Consider the following 24,637-nt stretch of genomic DNA (forward strand, 5'->3'; position numbering starts at 1 on the left):
CGCCGTGAAATCTAAACTGCAATTTGAGAGGTCCCTGTCCTTTCAATTTGCGACTTATTGAGTGACCTCGTATGTTTAATATACTATTAATATTATCTGAACTAGGGCATACATAATTTATAATAAAGGTGGAGTATATATGGGGAAGGGCATATAGGTCCGTGGCCCATTTCTTATAGGGCTCATCCCGACATTTGTCTTACGCCTGAGGAAAACCACGGAATACCTTAGGCAGGATGAGTTGTCTCATATAAGAGACTAGCCAATTTGGCTATTATGTAAGAGGTCGTGAGCCTTGTTGATTTGTCTCAATTTCGAGACCAGCCATTTGGCTATATGATGGCTCAATTGCGAAGAGGGGGGAGAGATGTAATTGTTAATTAGGGAGATTCATGGGGATATGAGTGCAGGTCCGTGGCCCATTTCTTTTAGGGCTCATCCCGACATTTGTCTTAGCGCCTTAGGAAAACCACGGAAAAACCTTAGGCAGGATGAGTTGTCTCAATATCAAAGACTAGCCAGTTGGCTCTTAGGTTGAATGACTCTATGAATCGATGGATATATACTAGCCAATTGGCTCTATTAGATTTCCATCGATCAACAAAAGTAGATAATGTTATGGAGGGATTTTGTTTAGCCCAGTTAAGACAAGGTCATTTTACAGCGGTTGCACTATCCAAGGAGTCTCATGGAGTTGAGTCGTGGCTACCAAAACCTGGGAGTAACGCCAGCCTCCCTGTCCTCCTGTCTCAATAGTATAGCTAATGGACCTGTCTGGTGTCTACGCCGTAACCTAGGATCATACTGGCCGAGGCCAGATATGAGCGGGTTGGGGTTAGCACGAGCTTCCGCATACAGGTTCCTAGCCAGTCGAGCAATGAACTCGTCTATGGTTGGCAACTCTAGTTCATCATGGAACTTTCTTCTCGAGGCGACTCGGGGGAGATGGGTAATGAGTCGAATCACCTGGTTTTGGACAACTTGGAGTTTACGGAGATGGGACACTGCCGCAAACCCCCATGCGGGTGCGGCATAGGTAATGACAGAGCGAATGAGGGCCTTATACATGGTAAGTCCTACCCTCAGGTTGTCAGGAGTTAAGGCCGCCAGAATGGGATAGTGTCTAACTATCAGCCCGTTGGCCTTACGAAGAAGGGATTGGATGTGATCTCGGAAGTTGAGATGAGAGTCCATAATGATCCGTAAATATTTAATTTGGTTCATCCACGGCATTTCTCGTCCGAAAAGTGTGGGTGGTGGTGGTATGTCTTCGAGCCTCGCTCTTAGTGAAAAGAGTATGGCCTGACATTTCTCTACATTGACCTTGATTCTCCAGTCGTGGAACCACGGCTGGAGGTGATCTAAGATCGACTGTAATCTACGGGACGCTAATCTATAGGTTTTGCCCATCGCCAAGAGGGCAGTGTCGTCTGCATAGATATACAGATGACTACTTCTGCCGTGGATATAGCGAAACGGGAGGTCATTAATGAATATATTGAAAAGTATGGGCCCGATAATGGAACCCTGTGGGACTCCTGCGTGAATTTCACGGGGGGTGGAGAAACTAGTGCCTACACGGGTTTTGAATGTACGGCCTCGGAGGTAGTTAGAAATGAGGCGTATCATTCCATCTGGGACTCCCATGCCCAGTAACTTAACGAGGAGTCCCTCATGCCAAACCTTGTCGAATGCTCGCTCGATGTCCAGGTAAGCTGCAGCTACTACACGCTTCGTGCTCATAGCCCAGGTAATGTCCTCCGTCATGCGGAGCGCCTGGAGTGTAGTGGAACGACCAGGGTGAAAACCGAATTGCTCGTTCCTGATTTGGGGCAATACTACTTCAGTGAGGCGTCTATGTATGACCCGCTCCGCCAGTTTGCTGAGACAACTGAGGAGACTAATAGGCCTATAGTTGCTTGGATTCGTCTTATCCTTTCCGGGCTTTGGAAAGAGAACTACGTGAGCTTCTTTCCAGGGAATGGGATAGTGACCGGAAGCCAAGATGTTATTAATTATCTCTGCTATGCGCTTCATAGCTGACCTTGGGAGATGCTGCAATATAATTCCTTGGATACCGTCGGCTCCTGCGGCCTTATGAGGGCCGAGGCGACGAATGAAATGGGCGACCTCGTGGGTGTTCGTAGGTCGTATCCCATTTCCCGGCTCCCTGCTAAGGAGGTCTCGAACCGATTCCTCAACAGCTCTGATATGGGGCAAGTTTAAATTTTGTTCCACGGGTTGAAAAGTGGTCTCTAGAACGTCTGCCAGTGCGGTAGCCTTCTCCTCAGGAGTAAAGGCCGTGACATCTGGACCGATTACTAATGGGTGAATAGATTGAGACGGATTGGACAGAGCTCGAGATACACGCCAGACATCTGACATGTTTCTGCTGTCCATCGTCTCAACCTTGGATTTCCAAGCATCCACGACCGTCTCGTGGACCGCCTCACTGATCCGCCTGCGCAAGCGGTTCATTTCTATTCTATGTTGATCTAACCTAGTACGCTTCCACAATGTTCTTGCTCTATTGCGAGCGATCTTTAGGTCTCTAATATAGGCTGGGAGCTGCATCCGTCCCGGTTGTGAAGACCGTTTCGGTATAGCAGCAACCATTGCCTTCTTTATGCACTCCGTCAGGTCGCTAACTGACCTATCTATCCCTGCCGGAGTGACTTCAGGGGGGAGTGGTGGAAGCGTAGCGGCTACCTGGTCTTGAAAGAACACCCAGTCTGCCGCCTTGTAGTTGAATTTCTCAGCGGTTGGGGAGAGTTCGACTGGGTGCATGATCTCCATTATCACTGGTAGGATGAATTGAAAGGAAAAGATATTAAACGTAAACAAACAACAACCCTTCTCGTCTCTTACAAACATCTCAACGAACGAACAAACAAACAAACAAACAGGGGTGCACACATTCGCATACATTGACATACTCCCGCACAAAAACATTTTCAACGGTAACATCGAAACGACGCGCCAAAAGACATAGGTTGTTTAACAAAAAGGATTCCTTATTGTTAGATCTATCAATCCTCAGAGTTTGTCGCAAAGGTTTTGAATCACCCTGTATAGACACACAAAAAACACATCCAAATGAAATTCTCAACACAACTCAATTTCAGAACACACACACTCTCTGACTCCACATTACACTACACAAACACACCCCCACAGGAAACACAAACAAAAGGCGCCAAGACCAGCACCAACCAATTCTGAAGATGGCCCATAACAGGCTGAAACATGTTAACAAGGTACGGTAAAATTTAACAGGAGAAAGACAGTAATACATATTCCTTGTGATATATTGTTAAAAGTTGTGTAATCAAGATGTAAAAATATAATTATTCTAATAAAGAAATTCATATAAACACTGTTGCACTACGAAAACAAGTTATAGAATTTGCGCCGAAAAATATCTAAGTTACCTAATATTAATGGCCTAATTAAGAGCCAGAACCTCTCAACAGATCCTTTATAATTAGTGAACACCTAAAATTTTTTGGAACTTCTTCAGTTACGCATGACCAGCATTATTGCTGGTACCAGTAATCAATAGCGGAGTCCGCAGATCTGTAGCAAAATCTGTTTTCTGTCTGTAAAATACCATTTCGCTAAGTTATTTTTTCTCATGTCATATATGCTGCTTGCGGACCTACGAATGAGCTGAGATTTGAAAATATCAAACCAATGTTCCATTTTGTATCTCTCAATATGAGGGACATTTTACGTTTTGACCAGCGTTTATATGGTCACCGAGATAAAATAAACCAAGATGAGTTTTTACGAGAACACACTAACGCAAGGAATCCAAAAGACGAAGTGCAGAGAGTAAAAGGAGCGAAGACATGTAGGCAACAATATTACATTCCAAAGAAACGCTCAGGAAATAAGGGTCCAGTTTACTGTTAAACGTTCTTAAACATGCCACAAATTACCAAACCCAGATGGTAAAATGTCGTTTCAAAATATCACAAAAAAGGGACAATGCCACCAGAGACGCGAGGGAGTGACTGTCGATCTAAAGCAGTACAGTTTTCATTGAGAAATTTAAAGGCAACCAAACACAGAATGATGGTAAGGTGTCGTTTCAAGATATTAAAAAAAAAAACAGAGAAAACGTCCCCAGAGACGGGGGGAGTGACTATGAATCTAAAGCAGTTACAGTTTTCATTGAGAAATTTAAAGGCAACCAAACACAGAATGATGGTAAGGTGTCGTTTCAAGATACCACAAAACAGGGAAAATGCCCTCAGAGACGCGAGGAGTGACTATATATCTAAAGCAGCACAGTTTTCATTGAGAAATTTAAAGGCAATCAAACACAGATGGTAAAGTGTCGTTTCAAGATAAAAAAAAATAAAGAAGACGCCCTCAGAGACGGGAGAAGTGACTATGAATCTAAAGCAGTTACAGTTTTTATTGAGAAATTTAAAGGCAACCAAACACAGAATGATGGTAAGGTGTCGTTTCAAGATATCACAAAACAGGGAAACTGACCTCAGAGACGCGAGGAGTGACTATAGATCTAAAGCAGTACAGTTTTCATTGAGAAATTTAAAGGCAATCAAACACATATGGTAAGGTGTCGTTTCAAGATATCACAAAACAGGGAAACTGACCTCAGAGACGCGAGGAGTGACTATAGATCTAAAGCAGTACAGTTTTCATTGAGAAATTTAAAGGCAATCAAACACATATGGTAAGGTGTCGTTTCAAGATATCACAAAACAGGGAAACTGACCTCAGAGACGCGAGGAGTGACTATAGATCTAAAGCAGTACAGTTTTCATTGAGAAATTTAAAGGCAATCAAACACATATGGTAAGGTGTCGTTTCAAGATATCACAAAACAGGGAAACTGACCTCAGAGACGCGAGGAGTGACTATAGATCTAAAGCAGTACAGTTTTCATTGAGAAATTTAAAGGCAATCAAACACATATGGTAAGGTGTCGTTTCAAGATATCACAAAACAGGGAAACTGACCTCAGAGACGCGAGGAGGGACTATAGATCTAAAGCAGTACAGTTTTCATTGAGAAATTTAAAGGCAATCAAACACATATGGTAAGGTGTCGTTTCAAGATATCGCAAAACAGGGAAACTGACCTCAGAGACGCGAGGAGGGACTATAGATCTAAAGCAGTACAGTTTTCATTGAGAAATTTAAAGGCACTCAAACACGTATGGTAAGGTGTCGTTTCAAGATATCACAAAACAGGGAAACTGACCTCAGAGACGCGAGGAGGGACTACAGATCTAAAGCAGTACAGTTTTCATTGAGAAATTTAAAGGCAATCAAACACATATGGTAAGGTGTCGTTTCAAGATATCACAAAACAGGGAAACTGACCTCAGAGACGCGAGGAGGGACTATAGATCTAAAGCAGTACAGTTTTCATTGAGAAATTTAAAGGCAATCAAACACATATGGTAAGGTGTCGTTTCAAGATATCACGAAACAGGGAAACTGACCTCAGAGACGCGAGGAGTGACTATAGATCTAAAGCAGTACAGTTTTCATTGAGAAATTTAAAGGCAATCAAACACATATGGTAAGGTGTCGTTTCAAGATATCACAAAACAGGGAAACTGACCTCAGAGACGCGAGGAGAGACTATAGATCTAAAGCAGTACAGTTTTCATTGTGAAATTTAAAGGCAATCAAACACATATGGTAAGGTGTCGTTTCAAGATATCACAAAACAGGGAAACTGACCTCAGAGACGCGAGGAGATACTATAGATCTAAAGCAGTTAAAATTTTCATTAAAAATTTAATTGCACTGAAAATAACCATTGAACGCATACACCTCAGGGATGACTGATATTTAAAAAAATACGATGGATGTATTGAAAAGTGCAAATTAATCCAGATTTATGAGACAAAGAAATTTATTTCCATAGCATATTCAACTATTATAACTAGGGCAAGGCAATTAATGATTTTGCATCTTTTTCTTATGAAGGTTTAAACATTGCTAGCATATATGGAAATGTATGACATTAAAAACTGGGTTAAATAAAAGCAATTCGTTAGGGCATTTTTTTTTTTTGCATTTTCTTAAGTTTTTTACGGATATGTCATTTTTTAGCAATTTTTAGGTCATTTTGAGCATTTTTTACACTTTTCAGGAAGTCTGTGACATTATTTGTATTTGATTTGAGATTTTTATTATAATTCAGTATTTTCCTTGCCAGTACAATTTCTTGGAATTAAGTAGATGTTTGCTAACTTCTACTCCTATTTTTCAAGGTATGTGCATAATGAACTTGCCCACTTCTAGGAATTTTATTCAAATTCTTAGATCGTATGCTAGCTTGTACCCCTATTTTTCAAGGCATAATGAACTTGCCCACTTCTAGGAATTTACCCACACTCTCACAGAGATTCCTTTCTCCAGGTAAACTGGCATTGTTATGCTGTTAATTGAGGTGGTCAGTTGTTTCTAGTCGTCTGTGTGAACAAGTCAAGAGCAAAATGCCTAAAGTAAAGGAAACTGCTAGTGTTAAATTAAAGGCATTTGTTTCAAAATATGGAGAAAATGTTTTTTCAACGGACGGTCGTATTTTATTCTGCAAGATCTGCGATGTAAGAGTAGCTGCTGAAAAAAGTTTACGATAGAACAACACATGTCACGGGAGAAACATAAACGTGGCCTGCAGAGACTTGAAAATAAATCCAGTGTAAACTTACAGCAAATTCTTCTGGGGGATACGTGTTCAACGTTTTCGACATTTTGTGAGAAACTATGTGAAGCTTTTCTATCGGCTGATATTCCACTTCACAAACTGAATCATCCTAAGCTGCGAACTTTCTTAGAAGAGGAGACCGGAAAATTAATTCCAGATCCCAGAACATTGAGAAGAACATACATAGCTCGGCGCTATGATAAAACTTTGAAAAAAATAAGAGAAATTATTGGAGAAAGAAATGTATTCGTATCCATTGACGAGACAACAGACTCTATGGGCCGTTATGTAGCTAATGTTATTGTTGAAGTTTTAGAAGCACACAGCCCTGGAGAACAATTTCTACTACATTTTGAGCAGCTAGACAAAGTCAACTACTCAACGATCAGCTTAGTATTTGACCATGCATTGAGAATACTTTGGCCTGATGGGATTCGAAATTCCAGTGTCTTGCTTTTTATAACAGATGCAGCACTCTACATGATGAAAGCAGCTGCTTCTTTAAGTGCACTGTACCCAAAAATGGTACATGTGACGTGTTTAGCACATGCATTACACCGGGTCGCAGAAGAAGTACGTGCAAATTTTCCTGAAGTGGATAAATTAATTGGATGCGTGAAGAAAGTATTCTTGAAAGCCCCCTCTCGAATTTCAGCATTCAAAACAGAAGCTCCAGAAATCCAATTGCCATTTTCACCTGTTTTGGCTAGATGGGGAACATGGCTCCAAGCTTGCAGTTATTATTGCAAGAATTTCGATGTTGTGAAGAAAGTGGTTGATTCTTTTGATAATGGTGAGTCAGTGTCAATAAAAAAGGCGCAAGAACTGTTAGCTGATAAAGAAATTGCTGGTAAACTTTCTTACATAAATACTAATTTTGGATTCCTTCCTGATGTCATAACTGCACTGGAAAAATCCCAGTGACATTAGTGGAACAGCTACAAATAGTGGATAAAGTGGTGAATGATTTGAGCCGTGCATGTGGTAAAGTGGGTGATGCAGTGTCAATGAAAATGAAAAACTGTCTAAGCAAGAACAGGGGGTACACAACATTGTGTTCAATTGGCAGAGCTTTGTCTGGTGAAAATTTTTCTTTTCCTGACTGTGAGTTAAATCCAGGAGATATTGCTTGCTTTCAGTTTGCTCCAATTGTTTCCGTTGAAGTAGAGAGAAGCTTTTCCATTTATAAGTCGGTACTAGCAGACAATAGACAATCATTTTTGTTTGAAAATCTCCGCCAAGTTTTGATTGTTAACTGCAATTCAAAATTGTTGTAAAAGTGCACTTGAAATGAATTTTCTGCAATACAAGGTACTGTAACATGTATTATTTTTAATTTTATGTAGTTCAATAATCAACTGAGTACTTAACGTAATTACAAGTATTTTCATTGGCAATGCTTTACTTTTTATTGGTCATTTTTTGTTTTTTTTAGGTCATTTTGTTGTATTTTTAGGTCATAAATGCATTTTTTATTTTGCATTTTTTACCAATTTATAGGTCATTAAATGCCTTGCCCTAATTATAACACTGGATTCAGTACACCTCACACATATGATTTACTTGCATAAAATCTATACTAATAATAACTCTGTCGCCGAAATTTTTCTGGTAATTTTCGATTTTCCAAAAATAATTGGTCCTGAAACCGAAAATCGCTTTTTTGAAAATTTTCTTTGTATGTCTGTCTGTCTGTCTGTCTGTCTGTCTGTCTGTCTGTCTGTCTGTCTGTCTGGATGTTTGTTACCTTTTCACGCGATAATGGTTGAACGGATTTCGATTAAAATTGGAACATAAATTAAGTTCGTTGTAACTTAGATTTTAGGCTAGGCTATATGGCATTCAAAATACTTTATTTAAAAGGGGGGTTATAAGAGGGCCTGAATTAAATAAACCGAAATAACTCGCATATTATTGATTTTTGTGAAAAATGTTACATAACAAAAGTTTCTTTAGAAATGAATTCCGATAAGTTTTATTCCAGGAAAAATTTTGATAGGACTGATATTTAAGTCTGTCTGGAAGTTTGTTACCTTTTCACGCGATAATGGCTGAACGGATTTCGATTAAAATTGGAATATAAATTAAGTTCGTTGTATCTTAGATTTTAGGCTATATGGCATTCAAAATACTTTATTTAAAAGAGGGTTATAAGGGGGCCTGAATTAAATAAACCGAAATATCTCGCTTATTATTGATTTTTGTGAAAAATGTTACATAACAAACGTTTCTTTAAAAATGAATTACGATAAGTTTTATTCCAGGCAAAATTTTGATAGGACTGATATTTAAGTCTATCTGTCTGTCTGCCTGGATGTTTGTTACCTTTTCACGCGATAATGGCTGGACGGATTTCGATGAAAATTGGAATATAAATTAAGTTCGTTGTAACTTAGATTTTAGGCTATATAGCATTCAAAATACTTTATTTAAAAGGGAGGTTATAAGGGGGCCTGAATTAAATAAACCGAAATATCTCGCTTATTATTGATTTTTGTGAAAAATGTTACATAACAAAGGTTTATTTTAAAATGAATTCCGATAAGTTTTATTCCAGGCAAAATTTTGATAGGACCGATATTTAAGTCTGTCTGTCTGTCTGGATGTTTGTTACCTTTTCACGCGATAATGGCTGAACGGATTTCGATTAAAATTGGAATATAAATTAAGTTCGTTGTAACTTAGATTTTAGGCTATATGGCATTCAAAATACTTTATTTAAAAGGGGGGTTATAAGGGGGCCTGAATTAAATAAACCGAAATATCTCGCTTATTATTGATTTTTTTGTGAAAAATGTTACATAACAAAAGTTTCTTTAAAACTTATTTCCGATACGTTTCATTCCAAGCAAAATTTTGATGGGACCAAATTGCACCAAAAACGGATGTTCTCTGAATCAAATGATCATATTTTAATTATTTGCATGTAATAACAATTAAGAAACAAGGTAAAGGAATTATCATTACACTAAATGAGTGGTCTCTGGACCAAAATGATCGCATTTTAATTATTTAAATACAATTTAAATTAAGTAACATATTAAACAATTTATCCTTCTATCAAACACGAATGCACCCTGGACCAGATGTCCTATTTTAATTATGTAATTACTTTATATTTATTTCTAACAAGTGCAGCGGAGCGCACGGGTACAGATAGTTAATGAATAAAATTATACAGGACATTGACGTAAATGATAAAAACGGATTGATAGCAGAAAATATCGTCGGTTTACAAGCGAAACATCACTTCTGAGAAAAAGACGTAAGTTATAAAATGTACATATATTTGTATAAACTTAGAATTGAAAAACGAAATATACGTAAAGAAAATCAACTTACTAAAAATAATATTCTGATGACTAAATTTTGTCAAAAATTTTCAAACGCCTTTTTCTCAGAAGTAATAGTTTTGACTTATGTGTTTTGCTTGTAAACCGACGATACAGTGCGCAGTCTTAAAGCGAAGTTTATATGTTTTTTTAGAGACGAAATGTGTGGCTTACTCAAAATGCCTTCTGATTGCCTGGAAAACCATGTTTTGCCTAGGGTACCGAATGATTTGGTCTATTATACTCTTCAGTTATTTCAGTATAATAATTTTACTCTAACAAAAGAAACTTGAAATGTATCGATCAATATACAGATAGTGTAGGCTATTCATCTGTCACTGGAATAAGCAGGCTATAGCCTACATTTTCAATGGTCTCAAATGAAATTTCATCTGCGGTGTACCAGACTCTTTGTAATACAGACTTCAGTAATATTACAATTTTGAGATTCACTGCTGATGGGAGAGGAGGTGAAAATTGGAACACTACTCGTACGATCTTCATGCAATGGTACTGGTTTATAAATACAGATCCGAGAAGTGTTGAGAAAACTGAGATCATTTTTGTCATGATCGGCTACTATTTCCTTCCCCCGGATAGAGTTTTTGCCAGAATTGACAAACTCATCCCTTGCTATGAAGTAAATAGTTGAAGTTAATAAATATGTTGTATTTTTTTTAACATGGCACTACTATACTGTTCATTCGGAGCCACACACAGTAGTTTACGACTGGAAATAAATGGCTGAAGATATCTGAAAACCAGCAGGGCAGTGCAATTTTAAGTTCGATAATTTGCGCCGCTCTAATTTCTGAAAAATAAATATTTGCTCCATCTTGGTTTCATGGGCATTACTTTAGAGATCAGATTTGTACTGCACGAAAGTCTAAGGAATACAGACAAGAGTTTGAGAAATGTGTTATCAAGAGTTATTGCTGAGGTGTTAATGTCAAAACTCTAAAACTGAGAGATGCTGGCAAAATTTTGGAGCTGAATGGAAACGCTTAGACTTTCTAAAATTTCGTAAAAATGTTCTCGAACAGAGTAAAAATGAAAATGTGGATGATTAACAATTTAACACTATTACGAATAGATGGCAGAGAACACTGATAGGCCTATAGTATAGGAAAAGGGTAATTCATTTTGCTGCAAAACACAAAATTTGCATGCGATATGCGTGTATATATAAACAAACATAATAATATTTGCAATTGCATGTTTATAACGCTCTGATGTGATGACAAAGTTTTTGAATAACAGCAGCATTACTTCCAATTTAGTTGTGAGAAAATCAAGTCACCTCCAGTTCTGATTACTTCCAAAAACGGACATTTCCACATTTTGAATTTTAATACCGTAACTCAAGAAGTATTAAACTATTATTGCTAACGGATATGCCCTAAAATTATTTTTTTTAATTCCTTAGCAAAGTAATCAACACAAAATAAGTGGAACAGATTTTTGTGGCTACTAAAAATTCTTACAACATGCAGGTGGCCGGTTTTGTAACTAGGAGATTTCTTAATTTTTTACATTTTATAATCTTGGCGCAAATGAAGAAGCCTTTTCACACACTCACACTGTATATAGGCCTACACATGATATTAAAAATATACATTTACAAATGTAAAGAGGTAAGCTATACATTTTGAGATGAAAAATCTATACGCAGGGTGCTGTAAAACAAATTTCTATGACTGACGTAAGAAAGCTTGGCGTATCGTTGTCTTTTTAGTAGGTTATTTTACGACGCTTTATCAACATCTTAGGTTATTTAACGTTTGAGTGAGATGAAGGTGGTAAAGCCCGTGAAATGAGTCCGGGGTCCAGCACCGAAAGTTACCCAACATTTGCTTATATTGGGTTGAGGGAAAACCCCGGAAAAATCCTCAACCAGGTAACTTTCCCCGACCGGGTATCGAACCCGGGCCACCTGGTTTCGCGGGCAGACGCTCTGATCGTTACTCCACAGGTGTGTACGGCGTATCCTTGTTAATGAACTGTGTACGTTGTTATATTATCGTGTAAATGATGATGTTTAGTCAACTGTCCGAAGAGTTTGGAACCTCATAATATTATAAGTGACACCAACAAAGTCATCACTCATAAGGCAACTAGGCCAGGAGATAATGGGGTAAGTTGACCAGTTCCTTTCCCCCTTCATTGCATACATTGCTGACTAGATATATATGAGCCGTTCAGAGCAGAAGTGTTGTAAGTCAAAATTGACTTACACCACTTTTGCTCTGAACGGCTCATATGACACTAACCAGACTTAAGATGTATAGAAACAATTGTGAGCTGCACTGCCTTATAATAAATGTACCTATACGGAATTTAAATTTGGAGCTAGTCTTGATGGGAGTGCACCTTTATTTAGGCAACAATTTTAAAAGGAGCACAGAGACAAGGGCTCTTGTTTCCTGCATATGCGCAGTGTGTTGTACGGAAAAAAATCTGGAGCTCCCTTATTGTCTGTTTCGCTTACAACACACTGCTACCTGTGGATAGACGTGTGAAATTGTTGCCTACATATAGGTGGACTCCCATCAAGACTCTCTCCATATTTATTTCCGTATCTGTAAACATCAGTCAGAATCTCAATCTTTCTTACTTACTTACTGGCTTTTAAGGAACCCGGAGGTTCATTGCCGCCCTCACATAAGCCCGCCATTGGTCCCTATCCTGAGCAAGATTAATCCATTCTCTATCATCATCTCCCACCCCCTCCAAATCAATTTTAATATTATCTTCCCATCTACGTCTCGGCCTCCCCAAAGGTCTTTTTCCCTCCGGACTCCCAACTAACACTCTATATGCATTTCTGGATTCACCCATACGTGCTACATGCCCTGCCCATCGCAAACGTCTGGATTTAATGTTCTTAATTATGTCAGGTGAAGAATACAATGCGTGCAGTTCTATGTTGTGTAACTTTCTCCATTCTCCTGTAACTTCATCCCTCTTAGCCCAAATATGTTCCTAAGCACCTTATTCTCAAACACCCTTAACATATGTTCCTCTCTCAAAGTGAGAGTCCAAGTTTCACAACCATAAAGAACAACCGGTAATATAACTGTTTTATAAATTCTAACTTTCAGATTTTTTGACAGAGACTGGATGATAAAAGCTTCTCAACCGAATAATAACACGCATTTCCCAAATTTATTCTGTGATTAATTTCCTCCCGAGTATAATTTATATTTGTTACTGTCACTCCAAGATATTTGAACTTCTCTGCCTCTTCAAAAGATAAATTTCCAATTTTTATATTTCCATTTCGTACAACATTCTGATCATGAGACATAATCATATACTTTGTCTTTTCGGGATTTACTTCCAAACCTATCTCTTTACTTGCTTCCAGTAAACTTCCCGTGTTTTCTCTAATCGTTTGTGGATTTTCTCCTAACATATTCACGTCATCCGCATAGACAAGAAGCTGATGTAACCCGTTCAATTCCAAACCCTATCTGTTGTCCTGGACTTTCCTAATGGCATACTCTGGAGCAAAGTTAAAAATTAAATGTGATAGATCAGCTCCTTACCACATATTGAATAAGCATATTGAATAAGCAGTTGCGGAGAGCCGATGACGGGTGGTCCTCCAGCTTGGGGGTTGGGCGGAGGGCTAACAACCCATCACCGTAAGAAACAGCTTGTTACAAATCCTTCAAATAAGCATCGGAATGGAACTGATTATCTGGCACGACCACAGCAAAGGAATAATATTTTGAGATTTGGTACTTGGAATATTACAAGTCTATATAGAACAGGAGGGTAACATTAGTAGCAAATGAACTAGCTAGATATAGAATAGTCGTCGTGGGAGTACAGGAGGTTAGTATTCATATTGACCCACAATACATGGCAGAATTTCATTTAGAGGTATAGAATTGATTTTTTGATCAATTTTTGTAAAAGCTCAGTCCTAGTATCCTTTAAATGTGACCACAGTTTGCCGTATGTCAGCGCACGGATATTTAAAAGGATTACTACATATTTCCAGGTTAAGAAGTCCCACTTATGCCGCACGTAGAGGCTACACAATGTATTTAGTTGTTCATGTTTCATATAACTATACAGAGTGTAAAGGGTGTAAGTGCCATTATTTTAACTGATGATTGTTCATGTCATAAGGAAGAAGAAATGTCCTCACAATTTTTTTTCTAATTGCAATATTTAACTAATTATTAAAGTTTACAATATTAGACGTTTTCCAACGTTGCTGGATAGGGAGGAGTGGGTTTATAAGTACACAGTACAGCTCAAGTGGGTACAGACATACCGGTAAAAAACAGATGCTCTATTCTAATGCAGGAGCGGACCATGATAATACTATTTATTGTTTACATAAAACGAGCAGCAAGTACAAACTTTTAAACTCATTACTAGAACATTATGGTAAATTTACATTTTATGTAACAATATTGCTTCATTTTACTGTATATCTAAAAAAATAAACAATAATAGTTTTCTGTAAAAAATCACACGAACTCTTTTCTAATGCAAACTTTTTATCTCTCTCGCTTCCATAAAGCAGTATCATTTTTAAACAAATTTCTGGTAGTGTGATTTTCGAAACGGGATAAGAGACTCCTAGTTTCTAAAAATCGTTGAGAAACTGCTACAAAAGTTGGCCGACTAGATAACCTTCTTTGAGGAAAACGTTGACGGTACATCCTTCTTGTCTCACTTGAATTACGACGAGTTTCTCCATAAATTAATAACATATGATATTCCTAAACTTTGAATGACGTTGTAAGTTGTTTATTGAATACCCTGTACTGAATTGCCATCCGCTCGGCAGTAGACCTATGGACAGGGAGCTTGAACTCAGCTGACTCGTACTTACGTCTGTGCATAGTACTGCCTGCTGAATACGTAGCTACGTCACTCATGTCAAAATATCAACAAATTTAAGCATGTATTTTTACTTAATTTTACGAAAACGTAATAGAACACACAAATATTTATTTAAACTAATATTAACTCTATGCTAGATATACCTACTGATGTAATTCTTTTCGTAATTTTACTAACGATATAAGCAGTAAAACGCAAATAAAATAACAAAAGAAATATTTTTCTGGGAAAACTATCAAGTTTTAACCCTATGTTGTATGGACATTTTTTGATCATGTAGATCGTCCCCGACGACTGTGAAAAGGACGACATTTATGCGCCTTACAACCTTTATATACAATCATTTTCTTCCTCAATACAATGCGGGATGAAGTTTCCCCGAAACCTCTTCCAATTCTTATCTAAAGCCTAATTTTCCCATTGGACTTAGACATCAGCTTGGATTTCATCTGCCCATCTAATATGAGGTCGTTTTCTTGGAATTTTGATTTCCCTTGAAATTCAGGGAAGGCCATCTATTATTTGTTCATCTTATTAGACGACCCGCCCAATTCTATTTAACATATCAAATTTTTATTACGATGTCTACTCTTGGTTTCTCCCTGATTCGTTGGTTCCTTTTGTAGTCTCTTCTTGCAATAAATAACGTGCATCTCTCCATACTCATTTGTGTTGTCTGTAACTTCTGAATTGCTATCTTATTAAGCGTCCAATTCTCAGATTCTTAAGCGAAAACTGGCAGATTGAATATTTTCTTTTCAAACGTAACGGCACTTGTCTTTGAAATATCTTGTTGTTCTATCAAATGTACTCCATTCTAGTTTTATGGGACGGTTGAACAGCCGATTTAATTTATGTAATTTCCTTCCATACTTCAATCTTGTATACTCGACTTCAAGTTTTTGTTTGAGTGTGAATTCATTGAACATGACTTTAGGCTTAATGAAATTATATTCAATACTACTTTTAAGCTTTCTGTACATAACTGTTGGATAATTGATTGCAGCTCTTTGGCACTATCACGTAAAAATGGCATTTTACGACACAATACATCAGTATTTTAACCCTTAAATTGACAAAACTTCATTTCTCACACTAGTTTATTAAACCGTGTCGAACTGTAAAGAAAACAACTATCGCAATGTCCATATTTTATATGTTGTACAATATTATTTATTTATTTATGCGAATGACAGGTACATAGGTAACAGTTACTTATCTTTTACCTAAACACAACCGCAAGATTAAAACAATTAACTTAATACAACTTGTACAATATTGGTTTAATTTAATTTTGCTACCAATTTTTTTCTATTGTTCTATTAAAATTTTAGCATATAGCCTATTAATCTGTTGTATCTTATAGGATACATTGTGAATTTAGGGGTTAATTGTCGGTTAATTTGATTCCTTTTCTCAGTTTCTATTATTTTAAATTTTTAAAACTTCTTAAAGTACTACAAAGAACAATTAAGGCAATATTGTGTCGCCCTGTATTACACCCATTTTATCTTGACTTTGTGTATCTTTATGACTACGGATACTTGAGGTAGCGTTCTGAAATATGTTTCTCATTATTTTTATGAAATGTGAATCCACATTTTGGTTTATTAAGACTATAATTACTGCTGACATATTATAGGCCTATGTATTTTTTATTCATTCATTCATTATTAGCACTACAGCCCATGAAGGGCCTGGGCTTCCTTATTCAGTAGAAACCATTCATCTCTATCTTGAGCCCGTTATCTCCATCTCTTGCATCCAACTCTCCGCAGATCATCCTCCACATCCTGAAGCCACCTCAACCTTGGTCTTCCTCTCTTCCTTAATCCTCCTGGGTGTCCATATAATGCCCGTTTAGGTAGTCGGCCTTCTGGCATACGTTCAAGGTGTCCCAACCATCTAAGTCTGCCTTTCTTAGTGAAGGAAACTATACTCGGTTCTCCATACAGTTCCATTAGTTCTTTATTTGTTCTGCTTCTAAACTGACCATTTTAAAAATAGGGACCATATATCTTTCTCAGGACTTTTCTTTCCCAAACTGCTAGCATATTTTCATTATTTATTGTTAAAACCCAAGCTTCGCTAGCATATGTAACCACTGGTCTTAGAATAGTTTTATAAATTATTTTCTTTGCAGATCTGGATAATGAACCGAGTTTAAATAGTTTTCCAAGCCCAAACAGGCACCTATTACTGGCCATTATTCTTGTCTTTATTTCTGAGGATATATCATTATTGTTTGTAATCATTGTACCTAAATATTTAAAACTTGTACAATTTTCAAAATTATGCTGATGAAAGACCACATTGTCCTGCTTCTGTACCTCTCTTCTGGATGTTTTCATATACTTGGTTTTTCTTTCATTTATTTCCAAACCAAGCTTTCTCGCTTCTTGCTCAAATTCTTGTAGTGACCCTGATAGTGCTGCCTTTGTTCTTGCAATTATGGCCACATCATCTGCATACGCTAGATGTTGGGTTAAGCGATTGTATATCGTACCTCCAGAGTTTGTTTTGATGGCTCTAATTGCTTTTTCGAGAGCCAAGTTAAATATGACTGGGGAGAGTGGATCACCTTGTCGTAAACCATTATACACATAAAACTCTTCCGATAAATCTCTCCCTATTTTCACTTTACATGTAGTAATCTTCCAGGTCATTTTTATTAACCGTATTAACTTTTTTAGGTATTCCCAGCCAGTGCATTGCTTCCAAGACTTCTTCTCTTATTATGGTACCATATGCTTGTCTGCTGACATATTATAGGCCTATGTCTTTTTATAATCATTAAATTAAACGTAAAGTGGCTATTCGTTTGCTTCCCCCCCCCCCACCCAAAAACAACTTGCCTTAATAACTTAATGTGACTGATCCATAGTCTGTATCCACTTCCAAATCCGTATTGTTCTTTGTTTTGGACAAAATTTGATATCTCCTCTAATTTCCATTAACAATTTGCTGTGAACTTGTTTCCTTATAATATCTTTTCATTTCTGCCACAATTTTGACAAGTCAAATCGGTGTCTATCCAAGATCATATACATAAAATATTTGTCTTTGCTTTGCTCTAAAGCGTTTAACTTTTGTGATCTTCCAGCAACGCCAATCAATAATGTTCGGTCGTTCTCAAATGAGTCTTCGATCCTGTAATCTCTTCCGCAGAAATCCCGTGCTTTTTATCACAGTATTAAACAGCATTACAACCTTTTGGTATCTCTCTTCCTGCTAAACGCAAACTGTGACGTTGCACAGAGGCAGAGGTTTAATAAAAGATCTGTACAGACTACGGAGCGGTAATGTTTTTGAACGGATGATGCGGAATGTTATCTCAGGTCGGCATATCGCACGCATAGGTCGCGAGGTTACCTTCCCTTAGCCCCACTTCTCCAGTATCAGAACTAGCTACTAAAAGTAGCCTATCAATACTGAAAACCAATATGTTGGATAGTTAGTGTAAGACTTGGGTAAAATAAATGCATGCTTATATTGAGTACTTTCAGTCTATGTGTGCGCTTCAGGGTCTCACCTAACTCGTATGTATGTGCGCTTCAAGGTCGTATACTTAGTGCGCTGAAGAGTTCCGTTTTAATCGAAAGTGCGCTTCGCGAACGCAGCACATTATCTACTCACGATCGGGAGCAACTAATTTTTTCGGTGATTTTTTATTCAGAATTTCACTTCGTAATCTTGCATTTAAAATTGGCAGGATTTATTGTATTTGTCTGTCTGCTACACATAAAGATCTAAGAATTGCGCAGTTTGAAATACAACATTTCTACTTAAGATCGTTAACAGTTCTCTTGTAATTCAAACGGTCGGCTCTCACAAGCAAACATTCTGATGGGGGCAGACAAAAAAGCTATTTTTTTTTCTTTCACCATGTTAATAATGTCAAAAGAAGTGCTCATACAACTTTTCGCTACTCGACCGTAATAACGAAGGCCGTAAAAAAATAAGTTCGCTAGGGCCGTTAACAGAAACAAAGCGCAATTTCATTGGAAAAAATTACTGTAACAGACACAGCAATTTTTTAGCTATTTTCCAACATATTCCCCAACGGAATTGACACATTTGTCATATCATGAGATCGACAGAAAGATGCAGACAGCTGTCACATGTAGGTTCCGATCCCAGACGGCTGACTTCTACGACAAATAGTATGACAAATATCTCAATTCCAGTGGGGGATATGTTGACAATTAGTGCAACAATTGCTGTATCTGTTTCAATAAATATTTCCATGCAATTGTGCTTTTTTTCTGTAAGCGGCCTCAAGAAAAATAATTTTATGGACGGCTTGTAATTGCGGTCGAGATGCCAAAATTTGTGTAAGGACTTGTTTTGACATTATTAACATAGTGGAAGGAAAAAAAATTAACATTTTTATCTGGCCCGATCAGAATATTTGTCAGATACGGAATGTCTTGAAAATATGTTGCATTGCTGGCTGATATTTGATTACAATAGAATTTTGTGCTCTATCTGAAGGGAAAGAAGGGGAAACTAACCGACGAACCTATCCCAATATTGTTATTGTCCACCAATAATTCCGCTTCCATTCCCCGGGTCTCTGAAAGGAATTCTGACGCTCTATTCCAGTGATGTCAAAGCAAGCGCATTTTTCTGACCTTGACGTCGTGCGTGGGCATTAAGCGCTAGGTATGCTAGGAGGAATAAGCAGCCTGTTCGATTTAGAAAACAGTGGTGCACAAACTTCAAACGGAACGTGAAATTTTATGTCGTTATATTTATACGGCTTCTTTCTGTTTGATATTATTATATTGTCTGTAAAACAAAAGTACTAACACCTATTTCTTAGCCTAATATTGCAGTTGTGTTTTAAACGTTAATAACATAATAAAGAGTAAAGAAGGAATATTCACACAAATTCCATAATAACTACAACTATACTTACTAAGTGAATTAAACACATCATTCATAAAGAAAGTGTTATCCCAAAGAAAGACACTGAATATGACATGATAAGTTGAAATTGATATTGATGGTATCTGTAGCCTTATAAAAGTAATCAAAACAATATTATAGTACAAAGCAAAGTTCTCTAGGTATATGTTTTAACTGTAACTAATATTACATAATAAAGCTCTTAACGCATTATTCTTTTAGGTGATATTGGTGCGCAACTTTCTGTTATCAGAATATTAAATTATCTCGAAATCTGCTGAAACTACTGAGCTGACGTTTTACCAACACATAGGCACATATCTTTTGTTTGTAATGTAACAGTATTTGCTTTGTTAATACATTTCCTTACAAACATTTTCCATGCGAATATTTTCAAACATTTTAATACACTAACTTCAGTAATTCGTATTTACGATATACTAGTATTAGATTTACGAAAACTTTGTTTTAGTACCTATAAGGCTACTAAACAAACATATCTGAAAATTTCACTTTTCTTTAAAAAAGTTGAGAAAATATTCCTTTTGAATAAAAAATCAAACTTGTGAAAAATGAACATTAAAATTAAAACTTACAGTCTTATAATATACTTCTCAGACAAATCTAAAAATTAATATGGATACAGTTTTAATAAGTTCTCTTCCCTTTATCCATTGAATCAGTGCTGACCATCCCTGTATATAGCTCGACCTAGTGGCATGTACTACCTCTTTCGTCTGTCTTTTTCCTTTCCGCTGTAAAGCGCTCAGGCTCTCATGGGCTCTAAAGCGCGCGCTTGCTCCTATGGGCATCAGTTGACATGACTGGGTAATTACATCTACATAATCAATCAGTCAGTCAGTCGGTAAATCAATCAATCAATCAATCAATCCCTTGTACCTTTCTTTCCTAATCTGTTTTCAGATAATCAGTACTGAAACATCCATTTGTACTCGAAAATATTACAAGCCTAGCAGGCAAAGATTGCTGTCTCTTTATGGTGAACATGCTGTCGGTGTTGATGGAAAACCAAATTGTAGCAGAGAGAATGGCAGAAATATCTAATACTGACAGATATTTACAGTCCCCACAATCGGAATGTTGCTCACTTGCAGTCTGCCTCGCTCGCCCTACTTAGAAGTCTGCAGCCAAACACACAGCGTTAACTTTGTGTTCCTTGTAGCTGGAATCCATTCAGAAACCAAGCGAAGTAAAAATCATAATAAATTATTCAAAAAGCCGGTAATTGATGACACGAAATTTCCCTCTTCTACTTTTCTCATCCCCATCATTTTTCAGGTTTTATTTTATTTCCCTCTCCGGAAGTTCCGCGCATGGAAGAAACGCGGATGTCTTTTTTTTTTTCTTTTTTTTTTTTTTTTTGTAATTCTAGGTTAAAAACCAAAAACTTACCGGAAAGAGCACTGGCTCTCAGTTGTGATTCAAAGTATTAGGAGAATTAAAACAAGGTAATGATTTGCACGTAAAAATTAGTTTGATATTTTAACCCGTTACTCTTCTTTATATTCTTCTAATCGTTGTTTCATGACAACTGACTTATATCAATACAATGGTGTTCATTGTTCTTATGCAGATTACACAGTTTTACTTTTTGATGGAAAAATCTGGTATGATGCACATAATAATTCAAATAATGAGCTTAAATTAATAAAAAAAAAGGCTTGACATAAATCAACGACAATAAAACCATAATTATTCCACTCTCATTATCTCAAAAATGTAACAAACCTCCTGCATCTATAATAAGTATTAAATTACATAACTCTGATTGCTGCCTTATACAGTGTAAATGTCCGATTATTAAGGAGTCCTCTGAAGTTAAGTATTTAATCATTTAAAATGGAACCAACACATTAATTACCTTTGTAACAAATTACGTAAAATAATATATTATTTTGTTTTATTGAGGAATTACTTGTCAATAAGTTTATTATGCACAATATACTTAACTTCATTTCAATCGGTAATTATGTATGGAATTATAGGATGGGGTAGCTTATTTAAAACCAATTTTAATCCTCTTTATTCGTTACAGAGGAAAATAATTAGAATATGTCTTCATAAACCTATTGATTTTCTATCTCAAATTGTTTTTAGACTTTAATATTCTTAAAATAAGACAAATTTATTATATTGTAGTAATAAAATTTACATATAAAAATCGAAATAATTTTGAATTGTATTCTCATAGTTATGAAACAAAAGGTGTGAATTCTTTAAGATTGTTTGAATAAAAATGCAACATTGCTACGCTATTTAATCATAGTAATTTACGCCAAAGAATATATAACAAACTTATAAATAAATATCCTAATCTTGTCAATTCTAATAGTTCTAATATTAAATTAAAAAAGTTCTGTATGGAATTTATAAAAATTGAAAAATTTTAAATATAAGTTTATATATTCTTATTGCGTAGTTGACATAAGACAAATTGTATTATATACTTCTTAATTTCAATTCAGGAATCCGCCCCTGAGCTCGAGTTCTACTCTTTTAGGGATGAGTTAAAGTGTTAGGTGTTTATATTATATTTTTGTTACAATTATTAGCAAAATAAATACATAATAAATGTGTACCGTCACTTTATTTCTTCTTGCAATTTAAATGTCTTTACGTGAGTACCGTTTTAGCCTATTGTTTTGCATAACAGTACTTCTTATTTTTTCTTTAGGTATGCAACCACTTTTACATATCTTATAAGTGTCTGAATAATGCATTTGTTACCTTATGTATATTATGTCATCGCTTCGTTATTTCAAATACCAAACAAAATAACGTGCGATTGTATATCCATATCGGTTTAGAATATTAGTCTAATTAAGATTATTTCTATCTTTATAGTAATCTCTCAATTTATTATATATCTTAATCTAACCAAATAACTTCCGTTCATGTTTCGTAATTATTTTAATATATCATTTAACAATAGTTTAATAAATTGTCATCGCTTTAGGTAACCTCATTTTACAGCAATACCTACACGAATATATTAATCACCGGCAAAGATCAGACGGTAGCTCGTTTACTTGTTGATCCGGAGCTCGCTCGGGCGTGAGTTCGATAACCTCGTGGGCTGATAGCGTGATTGATGATATTTTACCGATATTTTTCCTAGCTGTAAGGCAAATGTCAGGTAAATCATGGCGAATGCTCGGGATCATCTCGTCATATACCAACCTCCTATCACCAATTCCATCGACGTTACATAATTTTGTAATTAATACAGCATCTTAGAATAACCGAAGGAAAACATAGGAACAAAAATCGTTTCTATTGCACATTTTAAAAATCTCTGAATAATTTTATATAATTATTATTTAGTTATGGAGTGACTTTATCAATATTAATACCAATTCATATATTCTTATTGTTATTTTACAGAAATTGCAGCTGCGACTCACTCACAAAGTGAAGAACTTCACTAATTAAAAATATCGTGGCTCCATTTTAGCAGAACGCAAACGAGTTCTGTCTATATCCCATTTCAGTTTGATTGATACGCCTTTCCCCTCGACTCACACTCTCTACCAACAGTGAAAAAGAAGATGCTACTGACCATCTCAGAAACGTTCGACCAATTGACTTTTCAACACAATGACAAATTTTATTATTGAAACTTTTTACCGGTAATCTACAGTATATTTAAAAAGGCTATACTAAGGATATGTATTTCATTTTATTCCTGTTTGCATCAACTGACACATTGAAAAGCTACTGACAGCAGAAGATAAATGTTTTCTTCACCGCTAGTTGCTACTCTACAGCAAACACAATGGGACAATCTGCACTGTGTCATTCCTCCATGACGTTATAATAAAACTGTTGGAATTCGAGTGTCGAATAATTAAAATTAACTAATTAATTTATTATTCTTCTTTCGACCACCCTCTAAATGATTGAAATTCACAAATTATTGCGAATAATTAAAATTAACTAATTCATAAATTAATAAGTAAAATTATTCTCCACAGTCATAAAAGACGGTGCAAATGCTTTTCTTGATGTTGAGTTCGACCCTTTCACGCATTTTTTGAATATATTTCAACTCTTTAACTAAAGCCTCTTACTTATTTTATATCACGTAATATATTATTTCGGACAATACACATCTGAATCCATAGAAGTGGTGGAAAAGATTGGCTCTTTAATTCATCATCTTGATATGACAAGCAATACTCCGATTTTCTGTGTTATTTTTCGTATTGTATGGAGATTTTCTGATGTCGAAATAAGTAAAAATTTTTCTCTGACAAAATCATAGACCTACCACTTCTTAGAGCAGTCATTTCCAAACTGGACAATCTGAGACGCCGGATCGCTTTCCCCCTCTCGGAGCAGAGCTGGTAGAGCACGTGAGGGAGGGTAATGTTGTGTCCCCGCTATTTAAACATCTCCATTCCTTCCATTGCCGCTCCCCCTACATTTCCCTTTTACATATGCTTCCCCTCTCAAGAAGTTCAAGACCAGAGACGTGTGAGGTCACAGAGCCAGCAGTTGGAAATGCCCGTCTTAGAGCACTGTCAACTGAACCTATATTTCTTTATCGATTCCCGCACAATAACAAGATTTTCGGAGGCGTTTCTTAATTACGCAAATGTCAAAATACGTTTATTCGCTGGTCGAAGTGCTTTACGTTACTTTCCAACGGAACTCAACGGATGGTCGAGTCATGAACGCGAGTACCCGAACAAGCCAATTTTATCTGAAGATAGAAACTACTCTGCCTAGTATCAATTTTACTTGACTTAACAAATAAGTCTCCTGGGCACTGAAGCTAGTTTAACAAGTCCCTTCCCTCTTACCCAGAT

Source organism: Periplaneta americana, chromosome 14 (genome assembly GCF_040183065.1).
Source record: "Periplaneta americana isolate PAMFEO1 chromosome 14, P.americana_PAMFEO1_priV1, whole genome shotgun sequence".
In the NCBI taxonomy this organism is placed as follows: Eukaryota; Metazoa; Arthropoda; class Insecta; order Blattodea; family Blattidae; genus Periplaneta; species Periplaneta americana.